The 22,366-nt window shown below is 36.9% G+C and overlaps 1 long non-coding RNA gene across 1 annotated transcript; it reads right to left on the reverse strand.

Moving 5' to 3' along the window:
• Window positions 1-2,768: 2,768 nt before the first annotated feature.
• Window positions 2,769-5,478, reverse strand: LOC135156726 (uncharacterized). The gene is made up of 3 exons (XR_010295748.1): window positions 5,349-5,478; window positions 4,025-4,115; window positions 2,769-3,160 (listed from the first exon to the last, which is right to left on the reverse strand). It is a non-coding gene; the product is annotated as an uncharacterized LOC135156726 (long non-coding RNA).
• Window positions 5,479-22,366: the final 16,888 nt, after the last annotated feature.

Raw genomic sequence — 22,366 nt, forward strand, 5'->3', positions numbered from 1 at the left:
CACTTCTTTGACGGTCACTTTTTATTTGATGGTCACTTTTTATTTGATGCTAACTTTTTATTTGATGCTCACTTTTAATTTGATGGTCGCTTTTTATTTGATGGTTATTTTTTATTTGATGGCTACTTTAAATTTGATGATCACTTTTTATTTGATGGTTACTTTTTATTTTATGCTCACTTTTCATTTTATGCTCATTTTTCATTTGATCGTCGCTTTTCATTTGATCATCACAATTTAAGTTGATGGTTTCGGCATTCCATACATGGTCGCTTTATATTTGATGGTCGCTTTTCATTTGATCGTCGCTTTTATTTGATCGGCACTTTTCATTTGGTCGTCGCTTTTCATTTGATCATCACTTTTTACAGTACGTGCGCATAAACGTGTCGCAGTGAGCATGCACTGAGCAAATCCTCATGTACCAGGCCCCCGAAGCTCCGCCATTTTGTCGGAGACATTTGGGCAAATCCTAAGCCCCCATTTGCATATGCATGAATAATTCATCAGTTCGCTGCTCCACACATCCCAATAGACTCTTTATATGACAAAGCAGAAAGTGGAGATCAGCGTCACGCATGCGCATTGAGCGAGGTCAACTTTGCGTTAATTATTCATGAAATTTAATATATTCATCACGTGATTAATCTACTTCTTACTACTATTGACCAATCAGCGTTCTTCACTACAATGAGTCATCATGCATGCATCGTTTTTCAATCCGTGCATAGAATGCAGTTTACATGCAACGTACACTAGCACCGCAGCCTGACACTTTTCTTAATCTTGTTTAACCTGGAGATGGGGGAGGGGGGGGGGGGTGAATCAGCCTGTTTTTATCTTCTTTTTAACATCGGTGTAAATGAAAGGGGAAGATATTTACGAACTAGTTTATATCACAATAACAATACGCCAATATAAATAATAACAATGTATTTCAGTTTGAACGTTTCACTTACTGGTTTTGTAATTTGGTTCTTTCATCTAAAAAAAAATACGACCTTTCTCTGCTGTTCTCCAGATCAGAATCACTAGAGGCATGTTTCACATCGCAGTGTAATCGTTAGTAATGATATAGTAAAAACAAATTCTGAATCCAAAATTTCTTTAGAAAATAGGATTGGATTTAATTAGAACCTATTTATTTTCTGTAATTAATTAATAGTGTGTTTTTTACGCTAAGCTTTTCCAATTATTGATAATGATCATTTAATTTTTTTTTTGCAGGGGGGGGGGGGTAATCTAATTTCTTTGTGTTCACTCTTTTTAACAGCACAGATAAGTGACATGTCATTACCAAACTTCATCAGTTTCAGGCAGGGCGGATCTAGGATTTTTCCAAAGGGGGGCACATTTTCTCAAGGAAAAATTTGAAAAGCAAAAAAAAGGGGGGTCTTCACTTTCAGAAGGGGGACACACTTTACATTACAATTTTTAATTGAGCCTGTCAAATTGGGGGGGGCGCACTGATCGGCTTTGCCCCCCCCCCCCACACACACACACACTCTGATTGGCCTAATTTTTGTCTTTAAGTCATCTCTATTCATCTTATTCCTCTTCCCCACTCTTTATAAATTGTTTCTCCCTCATTTATCCCCGCCTCCTCTCAAAATAAATAAAGAATAAAATGGCCCTTTATGGTTTCTCCTTGTGGGTAAATTGTCAATTGGCTCTGTCCACTCTCTTGTGCACCCTATGCCCCTTCACATTATTATTATAATATATTATCTATTCTTTTAATCTCTCTTCAGCTCTCTCTTTGCCATATCGCACTCTCATTATTAAACCACACACACAACTCTTTCTCTTATATTTTCCACCTCTCAGCTCTTCTCGCAATTCATTAAAAAAAGAAAATACACTGGGTGATTCCAACTTTGGCGTTGGTGTTCGTAGCACAATTTAGTTCTTCCTTCCTCCAAAACCTAATGTGAGTTTACAAAAATAATCCAAATCACATTAATAGCTCAACATCAAGTGAGATGAATCTATGAATCAATTTGATTGTAATTTTGGTGCTGTAATGATGATGTAAAACTTGTAAGACGCCACACCAAAAGTTCAACAGCAAACATGAAATCACCCATGTATCTTTCTCATTAAAAAAAAAATATATATTTAGAAATTCTCTATCACATCTACATAACAGCCATGGATCAAACATTGTTTAAGGGGGGGGGGGGGTCTTTTGCCCTCCACCTTAAAGGTCCTGGTTCTCAAAAGGATTGTTTTCTATTTTATTTTCAAATTTATTCATTTTTTAAAAATATCTTTATATATTATTTGTTATGTTTTTTAATGGGGGTGATTTTTACAGAGAAAACCTGCAACTACCACCCCTCCAACCTTGATCCATGGCTGCAAAATGTAGGTCTCATTACTCTTAAATTTATGCTGCTTGTTCACTATTGCTCGTCCATTAATTCTACTAGTACTTCCAGTGTCTCCTGAAATAACTTGATTCACCTAAACTCTCAGCTAAAAAGAATTATAGAAGACTTGTTAATTCAGTGACAATGACAAAATTATTATTTCAATTCATTTTATTCCAAATACATAAATCAGGTAACAATTATTTTCCTCTTGAGTTTAAAGATCAAATTTTGATCAGAACTCGTTCCCATCTGAAAGAGACTACTGTCCTCACAAACACAGATGCAATGTCACATGCCCCCCCCCCCCCCGAATTCATTGATCATTATTTTTGTTAAACATTCTTCATTGCCAAAATTGTTACACAATTTCATGTACATATTGTATTGCTGAATTTTTATTTATCATTCCTGTTATGTCATTGTAATAAATTTATTATTCTAAGTATTATTATTATAAACATTATCATTATCTACATCCATAATTGTAAAAACTACTGCTACAATCAGCAAGTATAATTACCCCTAAAATAACCGTATCCCTCTTAAATTGTTTATGGGTTTTGTTTGGTCAGTAGTGTGGGGGGGGGGGGGCGGTTACAACACTCTATTGTAAATACATGCAGTAATTCAGTTTGATATAGGATGTTTGGCATATTGTCAATGCATTATTCCCTAATTCTTCCTCCAGAAAATTATTATTGGAATTAAAAAGCAAACCCTTAATTTGGTCTTGTATTTCTTGAGTCTCTAAAACAGAGGATGTGAAGCAGAGTCATGTTCCATATCTGTTGAAAAAAAAAAAAACGACAGAAATGTTAGCAATTCAATCAAGCCATCATAAAAAAATTAAAAAAATTAAAAAATATGTATAAAAGTTTAATGAAACCACAAGCCGAATGAGTCACCTTTACAAAATCTGGTGTGGATTGAAGAATTCATGAGTGGGTAGGAAGCAAATAAGTTGATTACATATGATTTTCCACTTGCTTAGCCTAGTATATTCTGATTTTCTTATTTAATTTTGACAAGCTAGATCTACCGGTAGGTGATATTAATTGTCCCCTGAAAACATGACAGGTGAAAATTAAAATGGAGCCTGTCAATACGACTCCAGCCTAGTCTCTGAGCTGATTTTATTTTCATTTAGTCAATACAACTTATATCTTGGTCTACCATGTGAGCCCCCCCCCAAAAAAAAAAAAGGACACCTCACAAAACCCCAATTTAATGTAAAAATATGTCATGAACACATAATAATTATATAACACTAGAATCAGTATATTCTCCCAAATAATTTGATACCATATTCATATTTAGATAGTCAGTATGTATTTTTTGCAGAGATGTAGATTTTGATTTGCACCGAAATAAGGCATGGCTAAAATTAATGACTCCAGATGCCAATGATGCCAAAATCTATGAGTTAGCAAATTTTCAAAGAAATTGATTTGTGTATTGACACTAAAAAGAGTTATTATCTTGTAAATTATTGAACATGGGTATTGAAATTTGAAATGGATTTTAATATAACGCTTTTAGGACAATGAAATCATTGACATCTGGACTCATTTTTGGATAAAGTCATTTGGTCTGTAAATACATGAAGTCATTCAGTTTGATAGATAGGATGATTATTGTTTTTTTTTTACCTTTATGAATCAGGAGGGTCCTGCAGCTTAATTCGGTCTTGTAATCCTCGAGTCTCTAAAAGAGGATGTGAAGCAGCATCATGTTCTATGTCTGTTGAATAGAACATACACACAGACAGAAATGTCAGCAATACAAGCTATTGTAAAAAAAAATTAAAACACATAACACTTGGACTATAGCGTATATATCTAGATCTAATCACAGACTCTGGCGTACATAGATCTGGAACTAAATGTAAGTAGATCTAGATCTACATCAAAAGTAGATTTAAATTTCATTTTTGTTAAACCTACCATTCTGCGAAATTTCAATGTTATTGAATCATATTATCATACAAGTGTTAGATCTAAACTAAAGCTGTCTTGACCCAGGGTTTTTTTAATGGTTTCATGACATTTGCTCTGACGACAAATGCCCCGATGAAAAATCTACACGTTAGGCCAAACAAAAGCTAACCTCCAATAAATAAATCCTTAACTTAGACCCTGACTTAGTGACTGAAATAATACTAGGCCTAGCCCTAGGGCTAGGCCTATATAGATTATACAGGAGGTCGCTTTGTTGTAGCCTTGTAGGCCTAAGTAAGTTTAGTCTAGGTCTATAAACCTAAGCTAGAGAATAGATAGGATAAGAGGTAGAAAAGTTTTCTTTTAGCTTTAGCCAAGACCTGTAGGCCCTACTACTGTAGGCCTATTATTAACTTTCAAGTTTAGAAAAATAAAAAAAAAACATGAAAAGAACTATAAATAAGTTTGGACTTTGCCTTTGGGAAATGAAACATCTTTATAAAATTAAAAAATCAAGCATGTGAATTCAAAGAAGGGAACGGGTTAATGGAGTGAATGTCTTTCTATAGAGTCAATATGGATGCGCGATAGATCCCAGACATGACAACGTCTAGCCTAAACGTTAAAGGGACTATATCTAGTTCTTTCCTAACCCAGGGGTTGTTGTTGTTGTTCGGCACGCGGGCCGGAGCCCCGTGGGTTAGTTCTTTCCATGCGCTTATGCCTGCCGAGATCTCGGTAGGCGTCGAAATTTCAGAGAAATTAACTCTCGCCCAAAAGTCTGGCGTGATAATTAATACGAGGTCTCAAATGGTAGCAGATGGAGATTTACATGTAATCTAGCCTACATTTTTAGCTCACGACGATGGAAATAGTTTTGAGTTTTCGCAAGTCGTTTGCTTCCTAATTATTCACTTTTTATAAACACAAATTAATTCATGTTGTACCCAGACTTCTCAAGATCCATATAACATTAGATCTTTTGATTTATTTTTGTAAATGAATTAAAATTCAGCGTTAATCTGACAGTACTCACCGAAAATCTTTCAAGGATATAATCTTCTTCTGTGCGGGTGACGTCATCTTTCAGCCTTTAATTAAGCGGAAGTGACGATGGGGTCAAATTATGACGTACGAATTTCAATAGAAAAATACATTATTCATAAGGTAAGGTCCAATCAAATCACAGTATCTTGCGAGTACGAAAAGAAAAAATAAATGATTCATTAGCAATATGCAAATGGGGCTTAGGATTCGGTTCAAATGTCTCCCAGGGGGTGTGGCCGAAAGTGGTAAAAAATACGCTTATCACCATGGAGCTTCTATGGAGTATCTGTACGTTATATGCAAATGTTATTTAAATGAGGCTTTTCCGCGGGTGCTACCTTTCAGTCTATACGTATTTATTTGTCTATGGTTCGAAGTGTACACAGCATATACATATGGTAGCACATCGAGCAGCACGCGCGCGTTCAACTGATACCAAGCTGCGCTATTTTATCCATGGATCTGCTCAGTGCTCACTGCGACACGTTTATGCGCACGTACTCTGAAAAGCGACGACCAAATGAAAAGTGACGATCAAATAAAAAGCGACGATCAAATGAAAAGTGACCATCAAATATAAATCGACCATGTATGGAATGCCGAAACAATCAACTGAAATTGTGATGATCAAATGAAAAGCGATGATCAAATGTACAGTGACCATCAAAGAAGAAGTGACGATCAAATAAAAAGTGTCCATCAAATAAAAAGTGAGCATCAAATAAAAAGTAACCATCAAATAAAAAATGAGCATCAAATAAAAAGTGACCATCAAATAAAAAGCGACCATCAAGTAAAAATTGACCATCAAATAAAAAGTGACCATCAAATAAAAATCGATCATCAAATTAAAAGTGAGCATCAAATGAAAAATGAGCATAAAATGAAAAGTGAGCATCAAATAAAAAGTGACCATCAAATAAAAAGTGACCGTCAAAGAAGTGATGATCAGATAAAAAGTGATGATCAAATAAAAAGTGACCATCAAATTAAAAGTGACCATCAAATAAAAAGTGACCATCAAATAAAAATCGATCATCAAATTAAAAGTGAGCATCAAATGAAAAATGAGCATAAAATGAAAAGTGAGCATCAAATAAAAAGTGACCATCAAATAAAAAGTGACCGTCAAAGAAGTGATGATCAGATAAAAAGTGATGATCAAATAAAAAGTGACCATCAAATTAAAAGTGACCATCAAATAAAAAGTGAGCAACAAAAAAGCGACCATCAAATTAAAAGTGACCATCAAATAAAAACTGAGCAACAAAAAAGCGACCATCAAATTAAAAGTGACCATCAAATAAAAACTGAGCATCAAATTAAAAATGACCATCAAATAAAAAGTGACCATCAAATTTAAAGTGACCATCAAATAAAAAGTGACCATTAAATAAAAAGCGACCATCAAATTAAAAGTGACCATCAAATAAAAATTGATGATCAAATTAAAAGTGACCATCAAATTAAAAGTGACCATCAAATTAAAAGTGACCATCAAATAAGTGATCATCAAATAAAAGGTGCCCATCAAATTAAAAGCGACCATCAAATGAAAAGTGACCATCAAATGAAAAGTGACCATCAAATAAAAAGTGACCATCAAATAAAAAGTGACCATCAAATTAAGTGATCAAATAAAAAGTGACCATCAAACAAAAAGTGACCATCAAATGAAAAGCGATAAATAAATTGAAAGTGACCATCATCAAATCTAAAGTGGCCATCATCAGTTCAAAAGTGGCCACTATCGAATCAAAAGCAACCATCATCAAATCAGAAGCAGCCATCATCAAATCAAAAGTGGCCACTATCGAATCAAAAGCAGCCATCATCAAATCAAAAGCAGCCATCATCGAATCAAAAGCAGCCGCCATCAAGTCAAAAGTGGCCGTCATGAAGTCAAAAGTAACCGTCATCAAATAAAGAGCAAGTAAAAAGTGGCCGTCATGAAGTCAAAAGTAACCGTCATCAAATAAAAAGTGGCTGCCATCAACTTACAGGTGTCCTTTTGGCGCGCACATCAGGAACGCCGAAAGGACAACATTGATTTGATGTTAGAAACTGATTTGATGATGGCTGGTACAGAGGGATATGATGCTGAAAATTGATATGATGATGGCCACTTTTGATTTACTGATGGCTGCACTTGATTTGATGATGGCTGGTACGGAGGTCCATCAAATCAAAAGTGACAGTGATCAAATTTTAGCCTTTCCGCGTTCCATAGTGGTGAGAGTATTGTTACGTCACGCGCGCACTGAACTCTTGACGCATCACGTAGTAACACAAACAATGAAATATTAACGATGTATTGTTTGACTATTAAGTATTTTGATTTGATTACCGCTTTGGATTTATAAAAGGATTATTCATGTTTTTATGGATGGGAATTCAGCGATCTCAAATAACAGGTTTGTTGATCATTTCATTTTCCTTTTCTTCTATCTGAATTGAAGTATTCAAAATGCTTTCTTTGTTGTTTTGTACGGAAGCTTAAACGTGCCACCGAGATGACGAGATAATTCCTCGTCTTCTCGACTTTTTTGGTCCGAGAAGGCGAGAAGGCGTGATCCGGTATCTCGTCTTCTCAGCCTTTTTTTGTCCAATAAGGCGAGACGGTGAAATTCCAAATCTCGTCTTCTCGACTTCTCGGATACGAGAAGGCGATAAAGCGAGATTCCAAACCTCGTCTTCCCGACTTCTCGGGTATGAGCAGATGAGAAGGCGAGATTCCAAATCTCGTCTTCTCGACTTCTCGGGTATGTGAAGGTGAGAAAGCGAGATTCCAAACCTCGTCTTCTCGACTTCTCGGGTATGAGCAGATGAGAAAGCGAGATTCCAAATCTCGTCTTCCCGTCTTCTCGGGTATGTGAAGGTGGGAAAGCGAGATTCCGAATCTCGTCTTCTCGACTTCTCGGGTATGTGGAGATGAGAAAGCGAGATTCCAAATCTCGTCTTCCCGTCTTCTCGGGTATGTGAAGGTGAGAAAGCGAGATTCCGAATCTCGTCTTCTCGACTTCTAGGGTATGTGAAGGTGAGAAAGCGAGATTCTAAATCTCGTCTTCTCGACTTCTCGGGTATGTGAAGATGAGAAAGCGAAACTCCGAATCTCGTCTTCTCGACTTCTCGGGTATGTGAAGGTGAGAAAGCGAGATTTCAAATCTCGTCTTCTCGACTTTTTGCACAAAAGAGTGCACACAAAATACATGTACAAAGTTACAGTATATTTTTGTTCCATATTCCTATACATAAAAAAAAGGATTCGAGGACAATTACCCCCTGGACAATCACCCCCGACAAATTACCCCCCCCCCACAAGAACAATTACCCCCTGGAAGATATTGGCCCCGGAAAATTAACCGCCCCCCCCCCCCCCACAATGGACAACCACCCCCGATGACATTTACCCCCCCCCCTCCATGGACAACAACTCCCCCCATGGACAACAACACCGACCAGGAAAACTACACTCAAGGACAATTACCCCCTGGGAAATTCCTCCTACCCCATGAACAACCACCCCCAGGGCAGTTACCCCCCCCCCCTCAGAAAAATACCCACAGGATAATGACCCCCTGGAAGATTAGCCCCCCCCCCCCCAGGAAAATCCCCGCCCCCTCCATGGACAACCACCCCCGAGGACAACCCGCCCCCCTCTACCGATAATTACCAGGTGAAATTACTGCTAAAGTTTATTTTTTTTAAATTTAATTTGATATACATACTTTATCATAAAGTTCGTTTATGAAGGGTTTGTGGAGGTTCCTCAGATAACGTTCTGTTTTGTTTTTAGAATCGAAGTCACAAATTGAAAGTCAGGTCAGGTTAAAGTTTGAGAATTGTGCTGGGTCAAACGGTATATTTATAGATATTTAAATATCTTTCATTCCTTATCAACACACAAAGAATGGGATTTGTATTCAGAAACGTGTTTAAAACAATCCGTGATATTTTCTTGCTGTGATATTTGCTACGTTTGTACAACGCAAACATAGTTACCCAACCACGGACTCATCAAGTCCTATATAGGCAGGTCTCATTCTTCCGCTAAACCTCCACTTGAAATTTATAAGTTACTTACACCGTTTTCATATTCATTGCCAAAGCGTGCTTAGTCGGGGCTTAGTCGGGGTCAATAGACCTGTTTACAAACTTATTCAAATTCATGGATGTTTCTTTCCTGGGGACCTAGTAACGAGGCATTCCATTAAATAATGGAGGAATCCAGTTTGCATACATTACTTGCTGCTATGTCTGACAAGCCTCTAGCCATGTTTAGACGGTAATGTAATCCCTGATAATGTACTTCAATGTAGGGGTATATACCAATGCCGAAAAAATTGTATATTTTCGCTTTGGTTTCCCCCTTTTCCCGGAGGGTGCCCTTTATTGTTGGTGCTCCCCCCCCCCCCCTTTGAATGACGCTCCACCGCCCCAGGCCTGCTAAAACCCCTGAGCTTCCGGGGCGGACCCCGCGCCAATTTACGCTCCGCTTTTTGTCTTTACAGTCTTTTCCTCCTAGAAATCCAAGGCTGATCATTATGTTATGCTGGAAAAAGTCACAGAATTTAAATGATATCCTGGCAAAAAGTATACACCAAATCGCACGAATTGAGTTTGAACATTCGATTTTTCTTCAGCTTCTCCAGGAGGGCACATCCCCCCTCAGACTCCTCTCTGTCCGTGCAAGCACGGAACGCCGCTAAATATTTCATCACGAATCGCCCCCCCCCCCCTCGCCGCCGGTAGGATCCGCCCCTGTATGTACCCTATCTCTCTGTCCCCCTATATATCTTCCTCCAATATCATTTCCCTCAAAAATCTTCTGACATTCCTCCCAGTGAGTGATTTCTCCTACATGTATATCTAGTGATATATCATTTTACCGTTTCATTTCTTTCTCACTTTACTACATTTATTTTCAATGAGTGAATATATAGATGCATATTCTGAATATTCTTTTTTAGTTGTATAACTGTGCATATGGAAATGAAACAAATGCAAATCAATACAATCATGACAATTAAATTAAATGTCAAAAACACTTTTTTACATCTCCAAATATGCAGAATTGGGAACATAATAAGTCAATATCTTCTTCAAAGAGGAATAATAGAAGTAAGTTACGTTAATAGAAACATTGTCATTACCAGTGATAAGTTAACCACTGATTTTGTCAAAATTCAATAATTTAAAAATTTTTGTAATGATAACTTTTTCTTTTAAATCAAAATAGACAAAAGATATGCAATCGCCCGATCGCAAATATTAATATCAACAAGATCCCTACTGTGTTATTGGGACACCCCCTTCCACACCCACACATCTCCCCTTGCTGGTTCAAATCGCTTGCCCCCCCCCCCCCCCCCCCCCACTGACGAGGTGTGCCGGATATGCCACTGGATGGGAGGATGGGACAGCGGAATCCCTTCCTCATAATTATTATGGAGAAGTGATAAACTATCATTGAGAAGCCTTGCTTAATGTACATTGTGGTACAAAATCCTATTTCTACATCTCTTTCAAGAGGACTTGTATTCTCTTTAAAAAGATGAGGTGTTCGTTTAGTTGATTTACGAATAAATTATAAATTGTGTATGAATGAGAAAAAAATATAATCACATATAGGATTCGTATATACTATAGTGAAAGTCAGCCTCTTTCTTTCATGTTATCTAATTTAAGCCAGTATTTGGATTTGGTAACGTTACAAAATGACATTTCCAATATATTTCTCTAAGGTTGGTTGATAGGAAGAAGATATAATATATTTACTTTCAACTACTTAATAGTTCCATGAAGCTGCAGATCAAGATTTTCCTTGGATTTATTCATTCATCCATAATTATGAAAGGGAGATGATGAAAATGGTGTCATTCCTCCCTAATTTCCTTTCGTTTTCCTTCCCCATTCAGTGAGTGGCCTCTCCTCTTCAATAGAAAAGAGGTATAGAGGTAAAGTATAAGTACTCAAAGTGATGGTGGACTTCATTTTTTGTTTACAGATATACTATTTCGTCCCCACCTTTTCTTATAAAAATTAAGGATCCGCCTGAAAAATTGTTCTCATAATAGTCGCTGAAGATGTCAAGGCATTATTTTATCAGAGCATAGGAATTTTAACTGAAGTATAACGCCCCAGCTCATTCAATCATTGTACTTTGTGGATATCTCTTAGTGAAATACAATGTAGCTATATGTCCAGTGGCATAATGAGCAATGTATATATATATATATATATATATATATATATATATATATATATATATATATATATATATATATATATATATATATATATATATATTTGGGGGTGCTGCGCTGCTCTGCAATGTTGAAAAAGTACAATCAATATATTTTTTTAAGCCTTTTTAGTGATATATATATATATATATTTTTTTTCGGGGGGGGGGGTTAACCCCCACCAGCACGCCAGTGACTTTATCTAGCCGACTCTGGTGTTCACCGAGTATTAGTATTTCGATTTCAAAACTTAGCGAGCGAGCAAAAATGCTTTCTCATGCACTTGTGGTATTTTATCTATCTATATATGCGGCTAAATGTTCAGTTGCTTTAACAGTACGATTGAAATACGGGGCATCTGGTCACCCTGATGTCAATCTCATGGGCATGCTGTCAGCTTTTCCCAAAGATTCACAAGACATTATTAATATTGTCGGTTTCGTGGGCTGTCGCTCTCGTGGGCCGTCGGTCTGCTATGGGCTGTGCTTCTGCTAAGATGTCCCATAAAATATGGGAGAATCAGGGCCGGAGAATCACTCACTGGGAGGAATGTCAGAAGATTTTTGAGGGAAATGATATTGGAGGAAGATATATACATGATCAGATGATATAGGGGGACAGAGAGATAGGGTACATACAGGGGCGGATCCTACCGGCGGCGAGGGGGGGGGGGGCGATTCGTGATGAAATATTTAGCGGCGTTCCGTGCTTGCACGGACAGAGAGGAGTCTGAGGGGGGATGTGCCCTCCTGGAGAAGCTGAAGAAAAATCGAATGTTCAAACTCAATTCGTGCGATTTGGTGTATACTTTTTGCCAGGATATCATTTAAATTTTGTGACTTTTTCCAGCATAACATAATGATCAGCCTTGGATTTCTAGGAGGAAAAGACTGTAAAGACAAAAAGCGGAGCGTAAATTGGTGCGGGGTCCGCCCCGGAAGCTCAGGGGTTTTAGCAGGCCAGGGGCGGTGGAGCGTCATTCAAAGTGGGGGGGGGGCACCAACAATAAAGGGCACTTTCCGGGAAAAGGGGGCACCTACAAAGGCAAACCAAAGCGAAAATATACAATTTTTTTCGGCATTGGTATATACCCCTACATTGAAGTACATTATCAGGGATTACATTACCGTCTAAACATGGCTAGAGGCTTGTCAGACATAGCAGCAAGTAATGTATGCAAACTGGATTCCTCCATTATTTAATGGAATGCCTCGTTACTAGGTCCCCAGGAAAGAAACATCCATGAATTTGAATAACTTTGTACACAGGTCTATTGACCCCGACTAAGCCCCGACTAAGCACGCTTTGGCAATGAATATGAAAACGGTGTAAGTAACTTATAAATTTCAAGTGGATGTTTAGCGGAAGAATGAGACCTGCGTATATGGGACTTGATGAGTCCGTGGTTGGGTAACTATGTTTGCGTTGTACATACGTAGCAAATATCACAGCAAGAAAATATCACGGATTGTTTAAAACACGTTTCTGAATACAAATCCCATTCTTTGTGTGTTGATAAGGAATGAAAGATATTTAAATGTTTACCGTATGACCCAGCATAATTCTCAAACTTTAACCTGACCTGACTTTCAATTTGTGACTTCGATTCTAAAAACAAAAAAACAAAACAGAACGCTATCTGAGGAACCTCCACAAACCCTTCATAAACGAACTTTATGATAAAGTATGTATATCAAATTAAATAAAAATAAATAAACTTTAGCAATAATTTCACCTGGTAATTGTCGGTAGAGGGGGGCGGGTTGTCCTCGGGGGTGATTGTCCATGGAGGGGGCGGGGATTTTCCTGGGGGGGGGGGCTAATCTTCCAGGGGGTCATTTTCCTGTGGGTATTTTTTCTGAGGGGGGGGGGTAACTGCCCTGGGGGTGGTTGTTCATGGGGTAGGAGGAATTTCCCAGGTGGTAATTGTCCTTGAGGGTAGTTTTCCTGGAGGAGTTGTTGTCCATGGGGGGGGGGTAATTGTCATCGGGGGTGGTTGTCCATTGGGGGTAATTTTCCGTGGGGTAATTGTCCTCAGGGGTGGGTGTCCATTGTGGGGGGGGGGTAATTTTCCGGGGCCAATATATTCCAGGGGGTTATTGTCCTCGAATCCTTTTTTATGTATAGGAATATGGAACAAAAATATACTGTAACTTTGTACATGTATTTTGTGTGCACTCTTTTGTGCAAAAAGTCGAGAAGACGAGATTTGGAATCTCGCCTTCTCGCCTTCTCATACCCGAGAAGTCGAGAAGACGAGATTTGAAATCTCGCTTTCTCATCTTCACATACCCGAGAAGTCGAGAAGACGAGATTTGGAATCTCGCTTTCTCACGTTCTCATACCCTAGAAGTCGAGAAGACGAGATTCGGAATCTCGCTTTCTCACCTTCACATACCCGAGAAGACGGGAAGACAAGATTTGGAATCTCGCTTTCTCATCTTCACATACCCGAGAAGTCGAGAAGACGAGACTCGGAATCTCGCTTTCTCACCTTCACATACCCGAGAAGACGGGAAGACGAGGTTTGGAATCTCGCTTTCTCACCTTCACATACCCGAAAAAGTCGAGAAGACGAGATTTGGAATCTCGCTTTCTCATCTTCACATACCCGAGAAGTGGAGAAGACGAGATTCGGAATCTCGCCTTCTCATCTGCTCATACCCGAGAAGTCGGGAAGACGAGGTTTGGAATCTCGCTTTATCGCCTTCTCGTATCCGAGAAGTCGAGAAGACGAGATTTGGAATTTCACCGTCTCGCCTTATTGGACAAAAAAGGCTGAGAAGACGAGATACCGGATCACGCCTTTTCGCCTTCTCGGACCAAAAAAGTCGAGAAGACGAGGAATTATCTCGTCATCTCGGTGGCACTTTTAAGCTTCCGTAGTTTTGCCTAAAATAATTTTCGCGCAAAATAATGACTCGGTGAATACATTCAGGACAAATTGGTAATATGTATTGTGTACGGTCAGCTAAAGGCTTATTCATACTAAAAAAGAAATGAAAAATCATGATAAATATAATACATTACTTCAATTCGATGTAATTTAATTTCAGTTGAGTGCATTTTGATGAAGAATGCAATAAAATAAGTTTGTTAATACAAATAGATTTCGGAGAGGGTTGGAGTCTAGGGGTAGTTGTCTCTAGGACGGATTTGGTAATGGTCATCCTATTAAGGGCCAAGACCACCCGAATTGATTTAAAAGGACTACTCTCATTTTATAAAAATAAACAATTAAATCAACAGTTTAATGAAATGTAAAACAAGCAAAACGTAACGCCTCTATCGGAACATTAATTCTGTACCAATTAGTTGTAGAAAAGGGTGAGAAAATGTTGTCTTATACAAAGTACTTTTTGTATAATTATTAAACACACAATACCCATCTGAATACACCGTTGAAAGCAAGATGGAGTCTATATTTCTGAAAACGTGGATAAGTGATATAACTATGAATGACCGAATTATCTTGAAGGTCACCCTGACCCGTTGGAACTTCACTCTTCTTTGTGATAACAAAATAAGTAGCAACACCGTGAAACAATCATGATTAAAAGCTAATTCGAAATTAACGAGCTTACTAGAATATAGCTTAGAACAACTCGGTCTAATTTAAGAACACTATTTGCTGAAGGCTCGCTTGCAATGCAAGGAATTAAATCCAGACCTATTAATCAAAGCCGCTTCTTCGAATTCAGATAGACAATAAACGTACTGGTTAACCAACATGACCAACCGCTAGTAGAAGATGCCGATGATAATTCTTGCTATCCCAATTATTTTTTTTTATATCGTGGGATTTGTTTTCATTTCTTTCATGAGAGTTGAATGCACTTAAGATGACGTATGAGTGATGCAGTGGAAAGTGTTATTCAACTTTATAATTTAACATTATGCATTTTGCAGTCTTATGTGATATAAGAAAACTTGGTCTGCTCTCCAAGGGGCAGGGATGGCCTCTTTTATGGTACTTTTCGAAAATTAAACTAAGAGATGTCAAGGCTCAAATGTCCATACATCTACATAGGGCTTCATAATCATTGGCCTTACAAAAAATACAAATACAAAGCATTTTCATTAAAATATCTAGTGTCAATATGGTTGATAAATCAGAATCATGCAGTTAAAACAGTCTTTATAACAATTATCTTTATTCATAAATCATTCCATATTCTGTTTATGCTGTACGTTAGATAAATAAGTTTCTTTTGCCAATTATATAACTAATTCCACCTCTTTTTATCACTGATTAAAATAAGAAATTTGTCCTGGCAAATGAAGTCCTTTTGGTCCAGATTTGCACATATCGTTACTATTATAGGTTTACAAAAAGTGTCGTCATTATGCATGATTTCTTGTAATTACAGTAATTTTTTATTTATGCATGGAATAGGTCCCAACAAAATGTGTATTGAAATACCAGTATACACACTTCAAAGTGGAGAGGAAAAGTGATAAAACATGGAAAAGGAAAAAAACTGCGGCATTCACTATCTCTTCAAAACTTGCATTAACCTCGTAAAGGAATAGGCCATAGCCGTATCGATAAATTTTTAGGTCTTAATCTGGCACCACCGTAAAACACAAATGTAAAATACACAATTATTGCATAGAAACAAACTTTCATAAGGTTTCCAATTCCTACAAGTACTGAACAGACACAAAATATGGCACGATTCCAAATAAGGATGGAAAAACGTCTGGAAAGAGTTGGTCAATAGTACAAAAATTCAGAAGACTTCTTATTCAAATACTTGTATTTTTTGCCGTGTTATGTTATCGGCATCGATCTTTTAAACCCATTGAGAATTGTAGATTTAAGCATTTAAACAGCCAACTTTGTTAAAAAATTTCTCCTTTGAAAAAAAAAATTCATGAAAGTTTGCTGGACCAAATCCCGGGAACACCTGAAAATCTTACTATACAAAGCATTGTGTAGAAATATAGGAGAATTGGTATAGGTACGAAACCTCACACATTTTCAGTTATATTATTTTTTTTTATAATTTTCTTAAATCGACCTGATCTCTTCAATTGCAGAAAAAAAATCCTGAAAAAGAAAATTACAGAATGATGCTGTATTTTTTTTTCTGTCAAAATCTTGTTTTAACAGTTCACTCATTTCCTCAACCGCTTGAAAATTAACAAAATTTAGTTTTATATAAGTTTCGTAATTCTTTACTGCACCAAGGGCCTATTTAGTGTTCCTTTCATATTAATGGTTGATTCTCCCTGCTGTCGGCTTGTTGACTAGACATTCATTAAAAGAACGAATAGAGGTTAGTCCCAAGTCAAAAGGAGATGACAATACTTTAGCCACCTGGCTACTCAACTGTTATCCGTTGTTTAAAGATCACAAAAGCCTATTGTTATGAGTTAACCCGTGGTCAGATGTCATTGCGAATGAAAAATTGGGAACAGGTTTATTCGATAAAGACAATCATGACAATCATGCTTGGGATGAGTAACTCAATGTTTGAAATTAAAGAGCTAAATCATAAACAAAAAAGCTGCAACCGTGCTCCATGCAAAACAGCATCATTGGATAGTTGGTTGATTTATATGTTTGTAGTGTGACAACTCGCCACTTGGGTTGTAAGAAAGGAATAAAAATGTTAACATTACAGGACAAATTGATGACGATGATGGTGATGATCGTAGAGAATGTTGTGATGATGATGATGATAATGGTGATCGTGATGATGATGATGACGACGATGACGATGACGATGATGATGACTACTACGACGATGATGATGGTGAGGACATTTCGTACTATTTTCAACAAATAATATATTAAAGATAGGATCTGGACGCCTTGTGAAAAACACACGATAACACTCCTCAAGAAAGGTTGAGCAGATTGCCTAAATATTTCCAGAAATTGAAAAATAAAAAGGTTTGCTTTTATATTTCTTCACATCATATCAATGATATCAACATATCATACCTTTTATATTGTTGAAACTAACTCGAGACATAAAATGACATCGCATCTGCGTTTCTCAACTTATGGTTGCACAACAATATACCTCTATGTAAGCTGTTTGTACAGCCATGATCAACTTTGCTCTGAATTTTAAGACACCCTCATGACTATAAAGGTCTTAGTCTAGGGGCACTGTGTTGTAAACAAACAAATCCCAGGGTACCTTTTATCCCAGGTCAGCGATGTAAAAAATTCTAAACGGTGCATACCGATGCAGTTAATATTATGTCCCATGTATAAATTTACCTCTTTTTCGTTATATAGATATTATACATATATACCCAGACTTTCTGAGCTGATAATGGAGCGTTTTGGGGTTTGATGGTACTGACATTTGGGCCCTTGTCATTTACAGAGATGGTCGTTGGTTCGAATCCCAGTCGAGGTATAATAGACAGTACCCTTTCGGATAGGCTACTAGACAAACGGCGCTCTATACACGTTATTAGTGCCAGAAATGTATTATCAATTAAAGTTATTGAAGAACTTTACCCAAGGGGCCCATGGCATATTTGCGATAATGCATTTTGTTCTTAATCGTTGTAGCTACCATGGCAAACTGGGCTCAGCAGCAAAATAAACGAACAAACAAACAAAACCCCAAAACATTTCCATGTTTAATAGTTACACTCTTAAAATGTTGGGCAACATACTGTCCACACAAGTTTTAACCAATTGTTGTGTAGACAGTATGTTGCCCGACATTTGTAAGAGTGTATCATGATTATGAAACATACCATTGGTCTTACTTGGACACAGAAGGCACCTTTGTTGTCGACAACAGGACCGAACAGGGCCTTGGGGATGATTTGTAACGGGTGTGCCGGTTTCAATTTGACCCCCCCCCCCCAAAAAAAAAAAAAAAAAAAAAAAAAAAAAAAAAAAAAAAAAAACAATGTACGTCATTTTGGTTATATTTCTGCTATTTTCCATACCACATTTCCAGGGCTGTTGCCTATGGAGAATAACAAACGAAGCACCCCAGGTAAATCTTGGGGGTACAGCATCCCCGCTTCCCAAGATATAACGGGATATAACGTGAATGTTTACTCTACAAAAGCTGTTCAAATCCAACACTTAGAAAGAAGAATTCAACCCATTATCTCCGAGTTTTTGGTAAATGCTTAATATTACCTCGCGACTTATAGGAAATTCATTGTGATCTGTTTCGTTTCTTTGTATTTTTTATATGTTTTTGTTTGTACGTGGTTGTTTATTTTCGAAGATCGCCTGCTACCATTTCTAGAACTGTAACCACATGACTTGTAAAGTGAATCTATTTTAGAAAAGAAGCCCCTACACTTCGTGAATAATAATATAATAATAATAGTAGCTGGATATATATAGCACTTTTGGCCCGAGGATATAAAGCGCTATTATTACCCCGGCTTTAGCTCGAGCTACCATGACCGACGCTCAGTGCATGCAAGGAATTACTCCTGCCGGGTACCCATTCACCTCACCTGGGTCGAGTTCAGCACATTGTGGATAAATTTCTTGCTGAAGGAAAACACGCCATGGCTGGGATTCGAACCCACGACACTCTGTTTCGAAGGCGAGAGTCAGAACCACTAGACCACGACGCACCCACAGCGATCAAGATGTCTCAAAAAGAAATAGGAAGATTTTTTTTTCTTTCGCTTAAATGTCAATCAATTTGAGTTTGAAATGCTCTTTCGGCTAAAATTTATATTGACCAACGTCTTTTATCCGACGGTATTCTTAATAATTGTACAAGATAAGATATGTGACATTTGCGGTTAAGTTTCATAACATTGTTTGCAATGATGAAAAGCACCGAGACACCTCAATTCAGGGATAAGTACAAGATAATTGATTAAACTTTGAATTGAATGTTTCCTGCTAATCTTTTCTTGTCAAGGTTTATTCCCTGATATCACAGCGCAGTTGTCAATTTAATCAAGAATTAAAGGGAAATCCTATCCAAGTTAAACATTGCTTTTAGAGGAACGAAAACTCAACAAGTGGATTGGTGAAAGTTTGAACAGTTCCGGACAAACATGTAGAAAGTTATGATTTTTTAAAAGTTGTATAATTTGATAATCACTATACCCATAAATAGTTTAATTGGCCGCATTCGTGATGCCATAGTAAGCAAGGAGTGCTCTATAATAAGATACATAAGAGGGCTAGCATTTATTTGTTTTTCTCAAAAGTTTTACTTCAAATTACATTTTTCTTTCATGAGGAATAAAACATGTCCCTCTTGAGTTACATTATGATTACTGCCCCAGGGAAGAAGGTACCTTAGGGAAAACCACAAATGCCCGATCATTAACTACGTGGCCTATGAGAAAAATTTTCCTACCACTTGTCACAATTTTAAATTTACGTAGTCTAAGTTTGAAAACAGACATACTTTCTTACTGCTTGTCCGATTTCTTTGAAACTCTTACATTCCGTTTTACTTATTTTTCTCTTTTCTCACACAACATTTTATGAACAAGGTTGGGTTCCCATTTTTCATTTCATTTCAATTCTTTATTCCATTTCCATTCAAAACATAATACAGAGTAATATAAAGTAATACAAATCAAGTACAATTTTACAGACGAGCATTCTTACTTCGTACAACAACAAAAAACAGTATAATATTGAGCATAAATGGAAATGAGGGGGGTCCACTAAAAAGCAAAGCTTGTTAAGTGTGGATTCCCCTTGGAAATGAAGAAAATATAATCGACTTATTCATATATGCGTTTATATACAGGAAAGAAAAAAGAGGTATACCCATTTAAGATTCTCGAAAGATTCGAAACAGCCCCTCAAAAAACATCGTGAAATCTATATCATGATAGTGAGGAAAATAGCACGAATTAAGTAAAAAATTAATTAAAAATTAATTAAAAAATCGTCACGAAGGTAGACAATATGCACAAATTCTACACTTCAGTGAATTTGGCATAGAACCGAAGGATGCAGCACTATTTTTGTCCGAATTTGCATATTTCTAATTAAAATGATCGCAGCAGAAAGAATTGCAATCAATCGCAATTCCAGAGATCAAGCACAACTTAACTTTTAACCAATCGGGAAAGCGCTTTTGGGGACCTCTGGGGAGCATTTCATCAATATTTTTTGTCTGACAGGTTGTCAGGCTCAACCACTTTCCTCGATATTTACTGGCTGCGCTAAAAAGCACTGTTACTATGACAACAACTTTTGTCATTCTTTACTGTACTCTTCTTTTCAATTCATTACTTTTACCTATATATTCTTAAACATTTTTGTCATACATGGTCAAACCGTTTGCAAAACTAAGAAATCATGATCATGATAATGCATTATCAACTTGGAAAATATGTCCGAGTGTATCTGGGGGAGGGGCTACAACCCCTCTTGATACATTATTAATAAAATCGAGTTGGTTCACATTTAAGGTAATTGGTGAAATTATGTTAAGGGTAAAACGTCTATTTAATACAAATTTTCCGGGACATTTTAAAAGAAAACACACACTCAAAGGACACGCAGTGTTATATTGATATTTTACCTAAAATAAAGAAATGAATGAGTAAAAAATAGGTTCAAATAGGCCCACTGTTTACCAATTTGCTAAACACATCAAATTCAATCTGACAAACTCTCCTAATAATATATACCCAGCAATATACGATACCACAATTGAGAATAGGTCAAATATTTAACCAGGTGTCGCGTTAGTTGACTGATAAACAGCTACATGTAAATCAAATTACCCACATGCGTGACATGTATATATAGGAGATGGTATAGAATCTGCGACTTTAAATTTTTAATTGGATATCCCATAGTAATGAAGAGTTTGTAATCTTTATTACACTAATTGTTTATTCTATCTTTAGATTTAGGCAGGAGGCATTTCCCCTTAAGTTTCGTCATAAATTTATAGAAGCACAATAAAAAAAAAGATAATTCATGTACCTTAAAAAAATGCTCCCGATATCGGTTTTCATATGCGATTTGAAACAAAAAGCTAAATTTATTTTTCATATTATTTATTGTTATTCATTTATTTCATTTTGTTTGGGGTGTGAAATATTTATTTTTAACAAATTCTTTAACCACATCAATTTCATATTAATAAAATTCCTCGGGTGTTTCACAGGGCAATCAAGACAATATGTCACAGCTTTCTTATAACGTAACAAACATACTTATTTTGTCCTAAATTATTAGAGGTGATCGGGAAGTAATGTCGGGTGTGTATGACGAAACACTGATTAGTCACTCTGCATTTAAATACAGACCAGAATATGTTGTATCGGAAAATTTTCATAACGGTAAATTAAGGTTCAATAGTCAGAGAGTTGCATTGGAAATTTTATATTAAATAACCAAATTGAGAATTCTTGAAATCAGAACAAATTGAAACGATCACTTTAGGTTACCGAAACTATCATATTTTGTGGAAGCTAATAAACATTTGTATTTTTCGGCATGGTCGAAACTTTTACATCTTCGTATGTACTGTAAGGGGTATTAGCCAAAATAGCCCCAAATAAATTTGTACCCCAAATCAGTTATTAAAAAAAGGCAGACAGGATTAAGATTCTTTTAAGATGCCTCGCCTTGCATTGCCGAGTACCATTTTGAAATTCGATTGGCTCAGTCTGTATGGTGGTTTTAAGATTGAGTATCCTACGTGCAAAACTGTTAATTTCCTTTAAAAAACAAATCACAAATTTACCCCCAAATCCATATCTGACGTTACTTTGGTTCCAAACTCAATAGGCATGCATGTGTGTACTGACTGATTTAGGTATCAGA

The sequence above is a fragment of the Lytechinus pictus genome, chromosome 14 (genome assembly GCF_037042905.1).
Source record: "Lytechinus pictus isolate F3 Inbred chromosome 14, Lp3.0, whole genome shotgun sequence".
Classification (NCBI taxonomy): Eukaryota; Metazoa; Echinodermata; class Echinoidea; order Temnopleuroida; family Toxopneustidae; genus Lytechinus; species Lytechinus pictus.